This window comes from Ailuropoda melanoleuca, chromosome 15 (assembly GCF_002007445.2).
Source record: "Ailuropoda melanoleuca isolate Jingjing chromosome 15, ASM200744v2, whole genome shotgun sequence".
NCBI classification, from domain to species: domain Eukaryota; kingdom Metazoa; phylum Chordata; class Mammalia; order Carnivora; family Ursidae; genus Ailuropoda; species Ailuropoda melanoleuca.
The window spans coordinates 77,456,776-77,471,863 of NC_048232.1; the positions used below are offsets into that span (position 1 = coordinate 77,456,776).

General features: G+C 45.7%; 1 long non-coding RNA gene across 1 annotated transcript in view; it reads left to right on the plus strand.

Annotated features, from left to right (window-relative positions):
* The window catches only part of LOC117796444, a 63,686-nt gene extending 49,320 nt beyond the window's left edge, over positions 1-14,366 (plus strand). The window contains exons 4-6 of the long non-coding RNA XR_004620970.1: positions 2,371-2,609; positions 4,297-4,481; positions 14,288-14,366. This is a non-coding gene — a long non-coding RNA (uncharacterized LOC117796444). The remainder of the gene's footprint in view (positions 1-2,370; positions 2,610-4,296; positions 4,482-14,287) is intronic.
* The last annotated feature ends 722 nt before the right edge of the window (positions 14,367-15,088 follow it).

Consider the following 15,088-nt stretch of genomic DNA (forward strand, 5'->3'; position numbering starts at 1 on the left):
CTGCGTATGGTGATTTATCCAGTTTGGGAACACTTAGCCCGTACTGACCAGTCCAGATATCCCCGTCTTGTCTGTAAGCTATTGGAGTCCATTTCAAGAGGCTTGCTGAAATCTGAATGCATCCCTATGTTCCACCAACCTGGTAGGTAAAGTATCAAGAAAGAAAGTGAAGCTAGTTTGTTCTGAATTTTTGTTAGTAAATGCTATTAGCTTGGTGGTAAAGCCAAATCTTCTATAGTTTTATGACCTCTGTGTCTGGCGTGTCTTGCACACTCAACAAATGTTTTGAGAAATGAATTAATTTATTAGTCATGTAAACCATTGCTAACTCCTAATAATTATCTTTTTAAGTTATTAAGTGTTCACAAACTGTCTTTTTAATGATAATTCTTTCAGTTTTTTCTTGTTCTAATTTCAAACTCCATGTATAAAAGGAGGGATCTCCTTTTTACCTTGTTGGTAAAACAGAACAATATTTACCTTCCCCCAGCCTTCCAGCCTAGCTGTCTTTTCCAATAATTTCTTTTTTTTTTTTTTAAAGATTTTATTTATTTATTCGACAGAGATAGAGACAGCCAGCGAGAGAGGGAACACAAGCAGGGGGAGTGGGAGAGGAAGAAGCAGGCTCACAGCAGAAGAGCCTGATGTGGGGCTCGATCCCATAACGCCGGGATCACGCCCTGAGCCGAAGGCAGACGCTTAACCGCTGTGCCACCCAGGCGCCCCTCCAATAATTTCTTAGCAGAAATGTCGATGCATCAGCATAGACACATTAATACATCCTGTGCCCTGAGATAGAATTATTTAAGTCGTGAGAATTTGAATTCATTTAAAGCATATTAAATGCTCTCTTATTATCATCTTTCATCTTCTGGGAAGTATCTGGTTAAAAATAACTTTTCTACCATTTATTGTTAGAATTATTCCCATTGGCAGGGAAGGCAAGTAGGAACTGAGTCATTTGCTTCTCTTTCATGTGTTAACATTCTAATATCTTCCCTAAGAACTGAGTTTCTACCTTTGTCTCCTTTGCAGTATTATTTACAACTTTACCACCCTCTGCTCTTCCTGGCAATATTCTTTCAGGTTCCATAATTTGTTGTCATTAGGCTATGATTCCCTTCTATATTTTGTACATACATTTCTATCCAAATGACAGCCTACGGGACACTTGTTGAGGTCACCGCCTTTCTCTGAGAGCCCATTGCCAGATTTAAGGTTCACGAGAAGGCCATCATCTTCCTTGACCAAAGTTGACTGGACAAAGAATGGACACCTGGGAAACCAGATTCTCTGGTTTCTGAACCAGAACTTCAGAGCTGGGATAGGGTTGCTATTTGAATCTAGGTCGGCCACTTGAGTGGAGAGATTAGGACCTCAGAAGTTATGAAATGGAGCCTAGTTGGATGGTACACCATCAATTAGTGAGAGAAGAATGGACAGATGTACAGAATGAAGCAGAGACAGTACGCCAAGGAGATGAGCTCCGGATGGCTTCCCAGGTCCTAGCAAATCATGGCAGGATAATTTCTGGAAATTTCGATTTGTATTCTTGCTCCTCCCTACTCCCATTATGAGGCAGGGACTAGACTCTTGCCACTCCCTTGACTGTCCATGTGACAGGGCAGAAAGCAAACACAGCCTCACAGCAACACAGAGAAGCAGTGTAAGACTGCGGGTAAGAGCAAGAGTCTCGAGCCAGGCCATCTGGTTTAGAAGACTCTGTCACCTCCTAGCTATGAGAAGCTAGGCAAATGACTTAATCACCCTGCTGTCCCATCTGTAGAATAAGGCTAATGCTGCCTACCTTGTAGGATTATCATGACAATTAACTAAAAATGTAACATCCTTAGAACTATTACCATCACATCACAAAAGAACAAATACGTGCAAGGTATTTTTATGATCTCAGTTTGTTCTTGTTTTTGTTTTCCAAAGCCCAAAACTATTTCAAGAGCAGTGCTACGTGTCCTAGAGGGTGAAACAGCAAGGAGCACCTCTGAGGACCTGGGCTGTGTTGGGAGGAAGCCGACCAGGTAGAGTGGAGATTAGAATGGCCTGGAAGAGCATGGGTTCCCCTAACATTCTGACACAGTGTCTGACAATGGGTCTGGACCTCAGACAGGAGGGCTGCCTCGTGAGTCTGAGAAAGCAGGACCCTGCTCCTAGATCTCACCAGAGGTCCCCACGTCCAGAGGCTGGCATGGAAGACAGACTGCCAGCTGCTTCCCAATTCTATTCTTCCCTTATTCCTGCTCATTTTTACCTGGCCACTCATGTCAAAGTGGCTGGATCATGTTTGTATGAGAGGGAAAGAGACTTCTCTCTTAATCAGGCCTTTGCTATTTTGTTTTTAATTTTCGTATGCAGCCAGATTGAATCCTGTCTGATTCTGCACGGAAGTGACAGAGCTTCCAGACGTGAACGACCAATTAAGACAATGGGAAAAATGGAACAATGGGTGGAAACTCACAATTGCTGACCAAAAACTGGAGAGGCCTCTTCTGTTCTTTGGTGTCCCCTTGGACAAAGGTGGGCAAGGATGTCCCCCAGATAGGGAAGATTTTATATCCTTCCAACCTGGCAAGATGGGAGAAGCAAAACCAGATGTAAGTTGATGTAATATTTCTTATCTGAGTTTATTGTTTGAGATTAAAGAGGCTTAGCCGCCCTTGGATTTTGTAATTTATCCTAGAACACTTTAAATAGATTCCTCTTTATTTGATTTTTTAAACTTAATTCCAAGTGATTTTTTTTTTTTATTTATTCGTACTCAAAAGGACCCTATTTAAGACACAGACCCTACCTGTGCAAACGCATTAATTTCTCAAGGTGTCTCTTCCATCTCTGGCAAGAAATACTTCAAATTATATTGTCAGATTTCATTTTTAGGCTTCTTCTAAAGGTGTTTTTGCTTTTGTGAAGAGTCAGTTCCTGGGAGCCTGTTCATTTTTTGCCTCTCATTTGACATCTGCATTATCAAAGTTCCAGGCCTGGAGCGGGGGAGGGGCTCCCTCCCTTCACCCCATGCTGACCTGTTTCTCTTACTTCATTGTCATTTCCAGACAAGCAGTCAGTTGTTCCTTATTGATCTAAAACAAGTCTAGCCTGGCAGTTCTTGCTGCTTCCTCCCCCAGCTGGGCAGGGAACTGTCAGCAAGGCAGGCCAAGAATTTATCCGCGGTAATTCTTTCAGCTGAATTAATCTACCTAAAGAGAAGGCACAGCTCCTTGAATCCTCAAACGTGGTTTTTACACGTGTGGAGGACTACAAAAGAGATTCTTAGGCATAGTGTGGACCACACCTATGGGGAATGCCTTTGTTATTTAAACCATCCACAGACGCCCTGCATTCTTTGAAATTGATTGACCTTGGAAATACACTGAAGCCAAACACTGGGAAGAAGTAGGTGGAAAGAACACAGAGGGAAACAGGCAAAAGCAAAACTCCTGTGTGAAATGCAAACCCCCTGCTTTGCCACTCATTTTCTCTGTGATCCTGTTCAAGCCACTCGAACTTAGTGGGGTTTACTCTTTCCATCTATAAGATGGGGATAATAATCTCTCTTCTGGAGAGCTCACAGAATTGTCTGGTACAGTGTTTGGAAACAGTTAAGTTCTGTTAAATGTATAGTATTGTGGGGGTGCCTGGGGGGTGCAATTGAGCGTCTGGCTCTTGGTTTCAGCTCAGGTGATAATCTCAGGGTCATAATCTCAGGGTCCTGGGATCTAGCCCTGAATCCGCTCCATGCTCAGCGGGGAGTCTGCTTAAAGACTCTTTCTCCCCAAGCGCCTGGGAGACTCAGTCGGAAGTTAAGTGTATGCCTTTGGCTCAGGTCATGATCCCAGAGTTCTGGGATCGAGTCCCACCCACATTGGGCTCCCTGCTTAGTGGGGAGCCTGCTTCTCCCTCTCCCTCTGCCTGTGGCTCCCCCTGCTTATGCTATCAAATAAATAAATAAAATCTTAAAAAAAAAACTCTCCCTCTGCTCCTTCCCTCCCCATACTCCTCCCCCAGCTGTCACACATGTGCTCTTTCTCAAATTAATAAATCTTAAAAAAATAATAAATGCACGGTATTGTTATGATCTTAACATGCCCCAAATCCCAGCCTCCCATCTCTATATTAATTACTGTTCCAGCCAGGCAAAAGGAAAGAGGAAAGGAGAGCAGCATGCGCTGGGTACCAAAAAACACCAAATGCTACACTAAGGATATTACAGATGTGTTTTCTTTTACCCTTTGTGCCAGGCCAATGCGGTGCATAGTAACACATATTTCTGTGTTCACTTTGCAGACAAGGTTCTGGGAATTGAAGTGATCACTTGCTCCGAATCTCATAGTGATAACCTTTAGAAACAAAATCCAAGTTCTAGGTTTACTCCGAAGCTGGTGTGTGTTTGTGTATACTATACACACGGAGCCCATTGGAAAGGCAATAGGGAAGGAGAGGCTGGAATTCCAAGGCTGTATTTTTTTAAGGTATGTATTGTGTTTATTTGTTTTCTTCAGTAAGGACAGTATCTTTATGGCATGACACGAATTTATGGAAATGGAACTCCAGGGAATTTACACTTGTAGGGAACATAAGCTCCATTTACAATAGCTGATCTGTTCACTGCCATCCAGGAACCCAGTTAGGTCCTAAATTCACATCACTGCTCTGCTCAGAGCCCTTGGGTGGTTTGTCATCTCACTCTGAGTAAAAGCCAGAGTCTTACAATGGCCCACCAGACCCTATGTGTTCTGTCTCCTCCTGTCCTTACTTCTGGGCCCTCACTGCTTCTGCTCCTTCCCCAGCTCACTCTGCTCCAGTCATCCTTGCATTCTTACCCTACCAGGGATTCTCCTGCGTCAGGGCCTTTGCTTCAGCTGTTTTGTTCTACCTGACTACTCTCTTCGTAGATACCCACATGTCTCACTCTTACTGCCTTTGAGTCTCTGATCTAATCAGTGAGGTTTTCCCTGGCCACACGTTAACATTGCAAGTCCCCTCTTCCCCCGCAGCCTCCCCACATATTAAAGAAGCCCCTTCCTCCTTGCCATGAGGAGAAAACAGACCTCGCTAGGAAATGACACTTTTCCCCATGGGACACAGAAAGCCTTTGAACAGCCCTTAACAGCATAGAAACAGGAAAGGCTTTAGAAATCCTTGCAATCAGTTCTTCCATTTCACAGATGAAGAAAGGAAGACTCAGAGAGAGTGACTTGCTCAGGAATGCAAAGCTGTGTAGGGATGGGTCTGGGAAGAGAATCCAAGTTCATTTATTTATTGAGTCATTTAGCAAACATCTATTTAGGACCCACTACCTGTGAGGGTCTGGAGCTCCCCGGTGAATAAACCAGTTTCAGCTCTTCCTACCTCGAGCGCCTCCAGCCTTATCTGAGAGGGACTCGCTGAACGAATCACTGCATAACAACTGCGAGATTCAGCTGCCACAGGTCTCACGAAGGCAGCCTTGGTGCTGGGACAGCCAAGTTTGAGGTGTTGACTTGCATGGAGAGACCATCGCACGCTCCTCGGCTAGAGCTGATGATGGGACAATGATGGACAGCTGCTGGATGAGGGAGCAAAGGGTGACATGACTTAGAAATGGAGGTAGGGGTTGGAGTCTGTGGCTCCCCATAAGCCGTGATAAGACATTCTGTCCTCATCCTAGGAAATGCTGAAAGGTTTATCTGACTCCTATTTCCATTCCTTACCTTTAAGCACACTGACAAATAATGTTAAGGATAAGTAATGGAGGAGGCAAATTCAACTTCTATTTATATCCATGAAACATCCAAAGGGCAAAAAAATAACTTGGAAAAACATTCCTTCAGGCCCTTGTCACATCATACTTTCCTGGCCACCTGGGCAGTCGAATGTCTTCTGTTTCTCTGCAAGCCTGATTTGTGCGTGCACAGCACACACACACACACTTTACGTGTATTTCTTCATTTTAGCAAACAATGTCTTGACATTCCTGATACAGGAATAACAGAGCTTATTCTGATTAATCTCATTTAATTCTGATTAGTTTATCCACTTGGGTCATTTGGTCTGTGATTACTTGCTGTCAGGGTGCTGAAAATAATGCCCATCCTTCCTTCTCCGAATGGTGGTAATTCAATGGAGAGGTCTCTCCTGCTGTTAACAGAGTTCCACTCTCTGGTTCCAGAACACAGAGGAGACCCCGGAGCACCATTATGAGCCACCATGGAAGGTTTGTGATGTCTTTTTGCCTGGTTGAATGTTGCTTTTCTGCAAGAACCATGTGTTTCTGACCTCTGGGGCCTTGCCAACCCTGGAGAGACTGCCCCTCCCATGGCTGGCCTTCCAGATGCAAAGCAACCAACACCAACATTTTGGGCCACACCCCTGTTTCAGTCACCAGAGGGCTGGGTCCCAGACAACTCCAGACAGCTCTAACCCCAGAGCCCACTGAAGTTACACAAACGAGCCAATCTTAAGCCCCCTTCCCCTGCCTCACCAGTTCCCTCCCTGGAAACCACAATATCGGCTCTTACCAACCTTTTTCTCCACCACCTCTGCCTCTGACTGATCCTGGTGTCTCCCCACGAGGCCCTGCAGGATGTGGCCCAGCCCCTTCTCTTGGTAACCACGAGTAACCAGCCACCTTGTCAGTAACAGTCACCTCCCGATCTGTTGGCCTCATCGTATCTGAATAAAAAGAAGCCTATCTTTTCAGACCTCTTCCTCAGACCCTCTTCTTTCATTCCCTCTGAGGAGTCCCATGTGAAATCCCTCCGCACCCCCTCCCCTGCCCTACAAGCTGGCGGAAAGGCATGGATTTCAGAGCCTGGCGGATCTGAGTCACTGGTCCTGCTGACCCGGGTACCAGCTGCAAGACTGTGGGCCTTTTGCTTCACCTCCCTGGCCCTCACTCACCCACGCACAGAATTGAGGACCACAGCAGCCATCCCACCGGGCTGCCTGAGGCTTAAATGAGATCACGCAGGCCGGGCATCTAGCACCTAGGACATGGGGGTGGATGAACGCAAGCTGGCTCCCCCCTCCCTCCAGTGATCTGGGAGCCTCCTTTGCTGTCTGTTTTCTGCCTGCCAGTTTTACTGTTCAGTCAACCGGGAATCTTGAAGAAAATCCACGGATGATTTATTGTAAGCTTTTCAACCTTTGCTTCCTTTATCTGTTAACCTTCAGCCAACCAGAGCCTTTTATTTTCCCGTCCATGAGCCCCCAGCAGAGTCCGACAGGTTCTGAGGGCGGTTTTGGATGAGCTGCGTGGACTCTGAGCTCTCTCCCGCTGCTCTCTCGCCGAGCCTGTCAACAGAGGGCTCCCGCGAGCACAGAACTGGGAGTCCGGCCCGAGCTCCAGCTGTGACTCTGCTTCTGCTGCGTGCCTGGGGGCAGATGGGTGAACTGCTCCAAGCTTCCACGCCCTCATTTGTAAAATCAGGATAAAAATATGCAGGTTGCCTCTGTCTTAGGACTGCTTTGTGAAGCAGATGGGACACCTTGGATGAGGAGGGTAACGTGAGAAGTGATCTAACTCTAGCGAGAACTATCATGAAAAACACGAGAGGCAGTTGGGGTTGACCCTCTGTTTTTCCTCGTCTGTGTATCTTGATCTGCCCTCTCTCCTTCCTGGTGTAGGAAGTATATCCTGCCCCCAACCATCCAGGCCTCCCACTGCCCATCACCACCCCACTGGGGGCTGGGAGTCCAGCCTGAAAGGCCTTCCTTTCTCCCTTATCTCAAGGATTCTAGAGGGAACGCCTGTGAAAGAGGCAGAGAAAACCACAGGAAGATAAAGAATCAACTTTGTGTGTGTGTGTGCGCGTGCGTGCGTGTGTGCACGCACACTTTGTCCCACGTGCTGTCCCATGTAAACCTCTTAGCCCTGGAAAATGGGGCTCCTCAGTGTCATCACCTCACAAATGAAGAAACGGAGACACAGAGAAGTGTGTGGAAAGTGACCCCTTCTGAATTCAAAACGAGGACTTTTTTGAGTCTGATTTCTTGACTACTAGGATATCTTGCTCCCTAGGCACAACACGAGGTGCAGGGCACATAGTTTCTTTCTAAAGGACCACCCTCAGGTCATGTTATAAAAATGATCCCACCCAGCCAATCACAGGAAGGAAACCCCTCCCTTGGAGTCGTGGCTGTTCCTAGTGTTCATTTCTGTTCTCCTATCCGACTCCGGTGGTTTCTGTGTGTTCGTCTTTTGCACGGAACAGTGAGCCTCTTCTCCGAGTCCTTTCAGTGCCCTTGGGGCTGAAGCCAGCACACACAAAAGTTCTCACTGAATGTTTGCTGCGTTAAAGAAAAAGGAACATCCTTGTCCCACCCTAGGAAGAGAATGAACACAAGAGAACGGAGAGAAAAATGATAATGAAGGAGTCACCAGGGAGTAAAGCTCCAAAGAATGGAGGGATTTCTCTTTTTGCGTGTCAGTGTTTTTAAATGAAATGTTAGTGTCCCGTGCGTGTTGGTGCCACACCTGGCATCACCCAGAGTAAGAGCGGTATGGTCTCTGTGGCATCTGACAGTTCACATTGAGCAGGACCCTTTGAGGACAAAGTGCCAGTCACAGGACAGAGCAGCAGCCCTTTCTGTCAAGGGGCGCACAGCCTGGCCCGAACAGAGGAGAGTGATGTGATGGCTGAGTCGTGCCAACTAGAGGTTTCTCCACACGATGTTGTAATTGATGCTCAGAGTTTTTCTTTGGATTTATCTGCTCTCGCAAGTTTTGCAATGTTTCAACATCCAGAGAAAAATGGCAAGTGGGATTTGGGGGGTTCTGTCTCGGGCTCTTGGCTCTTCTTTAGCTATGCTCGCTCCTGAGATGACCTGAGATGCAACCGTTGCCTGAAGGCATTGGGACCATTTTCCTGTGTCCCAAATTCAAACTGATTCAAAGTGGCTCTCTGAAGGAGAATGTGTAAAAAGGTGTTTTCCTTTACAAAAAGGAAAAAAAAATGAACCAAGGCAAAATGTAATACAAAACAAAACAAAAGAAGAAAAGCTCCAACAAGCCCAGAGCCAAAGGCAGACCCAGACAAACACTCAAACCTGTAGTTGATTCTAGAACTCCAGTGAGGTGCTTCTTCAGCGTGTTGAAGAGGAAAGGAAATGTGTCTGAAATCAGAAGACTGTGTCTGTCCTGCCTTGAGTTTGGGAATCAGTTCATTTTGTTTTAGCCTCGGGTTCCTCATCCCGAAAATGATGTATTCTCTCCCTAGAGAATCAAACTGTGTGGCAGCCCGCGGCCACATGGGCTGTGGCCTTTCCTCCCAGCGCTTCAGACAAATGCCCCCGGGAATCTCTGTTTCAGGGATGTTCATGATAACTCCCCTCCTGGCCCTCTTTTCCCAGTCAAAGAAGCACAGGTGCTGAACAGGAAAAGAGATGCAGGAAGAGTTGTCAGGCAAACAGTTCTTTGTATGGATGGGGTGCTTTCAGTGTAAAACATATCCACTCACGTTAACACCTTCAATCTTCACAAAAATCATAAGAGACAGGCAGGATTTTTCACAGTTTTTTTTTCACAGTTGAGTGAACCTGGGGGCAGAGACACAAGCTGACTTCACCCTCACCTGGCTGTTACGTGGTCTGGGAGAGACAGGAGCTCATGTCGGTCTGACCTCAAGTACAGAGCTCCAATGACCAGGCCACAACTGCCTCTGGACCAGGCCATTCCAAAAAAAATTCTGGAAATTCTCCCTCCTCCTTTGCTTTTAGTCAAACCCTTCCTGGAGCACAGGGGAATAGCCAGGAGAGTCACATTGTTTTTGATTAAGGCCTGTAGTCCCTCATAGCTTGTGTCACCTCTGGTTCTTCTGCAATGAGGAGACACAGGCCATCCCGCCTCCCCACGGCCTTGTTCCTCTGCAGGAAGGCTTTTGGTCCTACCCACCTCTCCGTGTTCAGGTCAGGTATAACCTCCTTAGGAAGCCTAACTGAAGCCCAGCCTGGGGTGGGCCCCGCTCCATGCTCCCGCAGAACTCTGTGCCTTTCAGTTACGATGATAACCGATGGCTTCCTTTTCCCTCAAGGGCAATGGGCTCACTCTGCAGAAATCCTTTTGGCCACAAACTCATATCAGAACCCACTCCCCGCCCCCACCATGGCAGGCAGAATTGTAAGGAGGGCCTGACGATTTTCATCTCCTGGTGAGCATGCCCTGTAGAACTCCACCCTGCCCCGAGCGTGGGCAAGACCTGGGGATGTGATGAGGTAGCACTCCCATGATTCCATTACCTATGGTAGACTCTGGCTGAGCAGGCTGGAGGGAGAGCTTCTCCTGCTGGCTTTGAAGAAGGAAACCAGCAGGTCCAAGAGGACCACTTGGCAGGCATTGATGGGTGTCCTCTAATTGCTGAGAGTGGTCATGGCCAACAACCAGCCAGAAAGCAGGGCTCTTGCAGCACAATTTATGATAGTCATGATACGGAAGCAGCCCAAGTGTCCATCGATGGATGAATAGATAAAGAAGATGTGGTGTGTATATACACAATGGACTATTACTCAGCCATAAGAAAGAACAAGATTTTGCCATTTGCAACAACATGGATGGACCTAGAGGGTATTATGCTAAGTGAAATCCATCAGAGAAAGACAAATACCGTATGATTTCACTTATATGTAGAACTAAAAAACAAAATCAATAAAAAAACAGACTCTTAAATATAGAGAACTGGTAGTCTCCAGAGGGCAGGTGGGTGGGGGATGGGTAAAATAGAAAAAGGGGATTAAGAACAGAGTTACTGTGCAGAACACTGGGTAATGTATAGAAATGTTGAATCATTATTGTACACCTGACACTAATATAACACTGTATGTTAGTTATGCTTCGATTAAAAAATAAAAATAAATAAAAGAAGAAAGTGGGGCTGTCTTAGAACCAAGAAACCGAATTCTTCCAACAAACAGCGAACTCGAAAAAGGACCCTGAGCTCCAGATGAGAACCATACCATGGCTGACTTCTCTGTCGCAGCCTGGCAAGACCCTGATCAGAGGACCCAGCCAGCCCATATCTGGACTCCCGAACCTCGGGAACAATTAAATAATAAAGGTGTGTTGTTTTAAGTCACCTAGTCTGTGGCGCTTTACACAGCAATAGAAAAATGATACACCCCACAAAGATATAAAGAGCACAACGAGGGATAGCTGTTATAATTGAATGCTATTTCTTCCCCCGTCAGGGAGGTGGTAGGACATAGTGGTTAGGAATGTCAACTCTGGGGCCAACCTGCCTTGGTTCAAATCCTAGCTCTGCTACTTACTGTGTAAAGTAAGTACTGGGCAAACCACTTAACCTCTCTGTGCCTCAGTTTGCCCCTTTGTGAGATAGATCTGGTAATAGTACCTACCTTAGGTTACTACTTAAACTAACTTCCTATTGAAATTTCTAAATGTAAGATGCTTAGAACTGGGACTGATACATAGCAAGTAGTACCCAAGAGTTTCCTAAAATCATTAGCAAATCAAGGGGCGCCTGGGTGGCTCAGTCGTTAAGCATCTGCCTTCGGCTCAGGGCGTGATCCTGGAGTCCTGGGATCGAGCCCCACATCAGGCTCCTCCACTGGGAGCCTGCTTCTTCCTCTCCCACTCCCCCTGCCTGTGTTCCCTCTCTCACTGGCTGTCTCTCCGTCAAATGAATAAATAAAATCTTTAATAAATAAATAAATAAATAAATAAATAAAATCATTAGCAAATCAAAAACAAAACAGAGAACAGAATTTGTATTAAAAAATGCACACACCCAATGACCTCATCTTAGAGACATAGAAACTGAGCTCCAGAGATGTCTTGTTCAAGGTCAGAGGGATGGTTTGAAATTCATGAAGTACATTCAATCCTGAAGGTAAGGCTCTTGGAGTCCACAGGATAACATCATATTGTAATCTGTTCATGCGGAAATCAGGCCTGAGTCAGGGTGAAGAAAAATGAGGCAGTTTCCAGTCTTTACCTGCTGGGCAGGCCACTTAAATTAGGTTTGCCTCCTTGTTCTTCAGGCCCATGACTGTCTTCTGTCAGGTGTGAAAAAGACTCTCTCCTTGGCCAAACTCTGTACAGACTCCTCTGAGCCCTCTGTGGGACATGGTTCCCTCTTGGTGTTTGGTGAGCCCAGCCCACTGTAGCAAAGAATCCTAAGTCAGTTTAGTAAGAACCCCCTACCTTTGATAGCTGATCACCCTTGACATCTGATCAAGTTCTTCACCCCCACCTTTGATGCCTAAGTCTTAGACCTCCTCAGCAACAATACTGTTAACTTGGTTTAGCAAGAAACCTCTGAGGTCTCTTCTTCGTGATCTCACATCCACCAATCCCCCCAGTTGGCTTGTTGTCTATAAATCTCCCCTGTATTTAGAGCTGAGTCTGGTTTCTCTCCCCTACTGCAATAGTCTTGACACTTGAATAAAGCCATCCTTACCATTTTAATGAGCGTCAATCAGTAATTTTTCTTTAATAGGCATCATCTGTCTTGAGAGGCTTCCAGGAGCCCAGCCGGGAGTGAGCCCCGTACTGCCAAGCTCCCATAGCACCCTCGGCCCCTCTCCCGCTACTTCCCCTTATGTCACTCTTCATACACCTGTCTGTCTTCTTATGGGGTTGAGGGGGGTGGGTTCCATGAGCTCGAGGACTGTGTCTAATTCATCTTTGGATTATCACCACCTGGCACTGTTGCTGAACCCTAGTAACTGTTTTTTGAAAATGAACCAATCTCCTGAACAGCGATTTTCCAAGGTGTCTAGTGATGCCTGCTAGACATGCTGTCAGAGCTCCACAAAGATGTGGAAAGAAGCTGAGAGTCTTAAGGGTATGAAGAGACCATCTTACGTGTGTGGACCAGCAGCCTCCGCACCACATGAGAGTTTGGTTGAAATGCAGAATCTCGGGCTGCATGCACAGAATCAGCTTTTAATGAGATCCTCACAAAGGATTCCCAAGCACATTAAAGTTGGAGAAGCATTAGTTGTAGGCCGAAGAAGAGACATACCCTGCTGATGACTAGGCTTATTCTCACTACTAAGGTCCTTTGAAAAACAAAGATTCTATAACCTTGTGTTGGCTGAATCCCTGGGAAACAGTGCAGTTGGAAACATCGAGTTTTGGAGCATATAGATCTGGGTTCAATTGTAATGGCTCTTATTTAACCTCTCTGAACTTCTGTTTCCTTACCTTTAAAATGGAGATAGTACTACATTATACCTTCTATTGCTGGTTAAATAAGATAATGCAGATTGTGTATTAGCCAGCAAATTTCTGTGCCATTCCCTTCCTTCCCAGGTCTGACCATCCTTGCTTGCATCGTTCAGAATGGTTCATGACACCCAAGCCGCGGTATAAGAGGATCTAGACTCTTAGGGAGGGAGACCACGAGGTCTAGCTTTTTCTACGGTGGGTTTGGGAGTGCCGCAGGAGACCAGCAGACAGACTCCTGTCCACTGATTCGCCCCATTGTCCCTGGACCCCATACTCATTTCACTTCCATACACCAAAATCGTGGAGTTAGAAAAATAGGGTTTGGTTGGTGGCCCCATCAAGGACTTCATCCCACTGAGCCTCGGTTTCCCCATCTATGAAAATAATAATCCCTCCTGTCATGGGATTCCTGTAGACAACAGGAGCAAGGATTTAGCACAGCAGCACATAAGTGCCACATGAAGATAGCTGGGATTGACGACAGGTAGCTCTGAGCAATATTAGAATGTTCAAAGTGGACCTGTTGGAAGTCATGATTAACGAAGGGTCTTCCATCGGTCTTTTCTGCTGGATCCAACATAGGTTTTCATATTCAAATAACTCAGAGTTGACGAAAAGCCCAAGCTCAGAGTTGCCACATTGAGGCATATGTCCCAGCCATGCTGGACTGCATGCAGGGTGCGTCACTCATGCAGATGAGTGGGACTTCGGAATCTGAGTGTGACTAGCCTGGTGTACCACGGTGACCATGGACAAGCAGGGAAACAGGCGTTTCTGAGTGGGGCTTTTCGTTTTGAGGCCAGGTTACTAAGCCAGTGTACACAAAGAAGGCTCATTGTCTTTCCACGTCATTTCCACTGTTGATACCAGCAGGTGAGACAGCTTTCTCTCACCTACTTAGAAGACGTTTCTGATCTAAAGGTCTGAATATTAGATGCTGATCTTAATATTCCTGGGGAAGGAAACCAAGTTGCTCAGTTCTACCTAAGTATTAAATAATCTTTGGGGAGGTTGGAAATATTAATGAACTGGTTAATGTGGGTCCATACATAACGAAGTTGGGGGAAGGTTAGAATTCTTGCATTGTTGTTTTATCTTTTTTCCTTGTAGCTCTGAGAAACTGAACTAAGAATGTCCACGTCTATATCCGCATGTAATATACATTCATCCTAACACAAAGCAGCCCCGCTAACGAGTGTATCTTAAAAGTTGCTACGGAACTTTCAAGTAAGTAGAAAATGATCACTTTCATTGTCTGGTGATAAGGCAAATAAGTGGGTTAGCGATGTGTCCCCATGATAGTATGTCCTGCCTGCCGTCGGGTCCCACCTATTGGACCATCCCACCAAGGCACATGCATCCACATGGACGGCGATCCTTCCGAGGACTGGCTTAACACTATCTGCCATACAATTTTATGTTACGTAATATGTTATATAATAATGAATTTAGAAAGTCACACATACATACATATTTTATGAATTGCCTTGTGTGTGTGTACCTATTTCTCATTCAAAACACTAAACTAGCAAACCGACTATCTGTGCTTTTCAAGAAGGTCATTGCCATAAAGTGCAAAGCACCAAGGAATTGTTCCTCATTAGAGACTGTAGGCAACTGTGCAATGTGTCTCAGACGGGATTGGACCCTGGAGTCGGGGGTGGGATGGCTGTGGTTCCTGTTACACAGAAATTATTACAGCAACTGGCAAACTTTGAAGGTAGACTGTGTATTAGATGATCGTATGGTAGCAAAAATTTCTTCAATTTCACCACTGCATCGTGGTTATATAAGAACATCCTTTAAAAAAAAAATACATGCTAACTTATTCAGGCTTAAAGGGACATGATATCTACAATCTACTCTTAAAGGTTCCAGAAAAAAAATATTATAGACAGATATAAAACATAG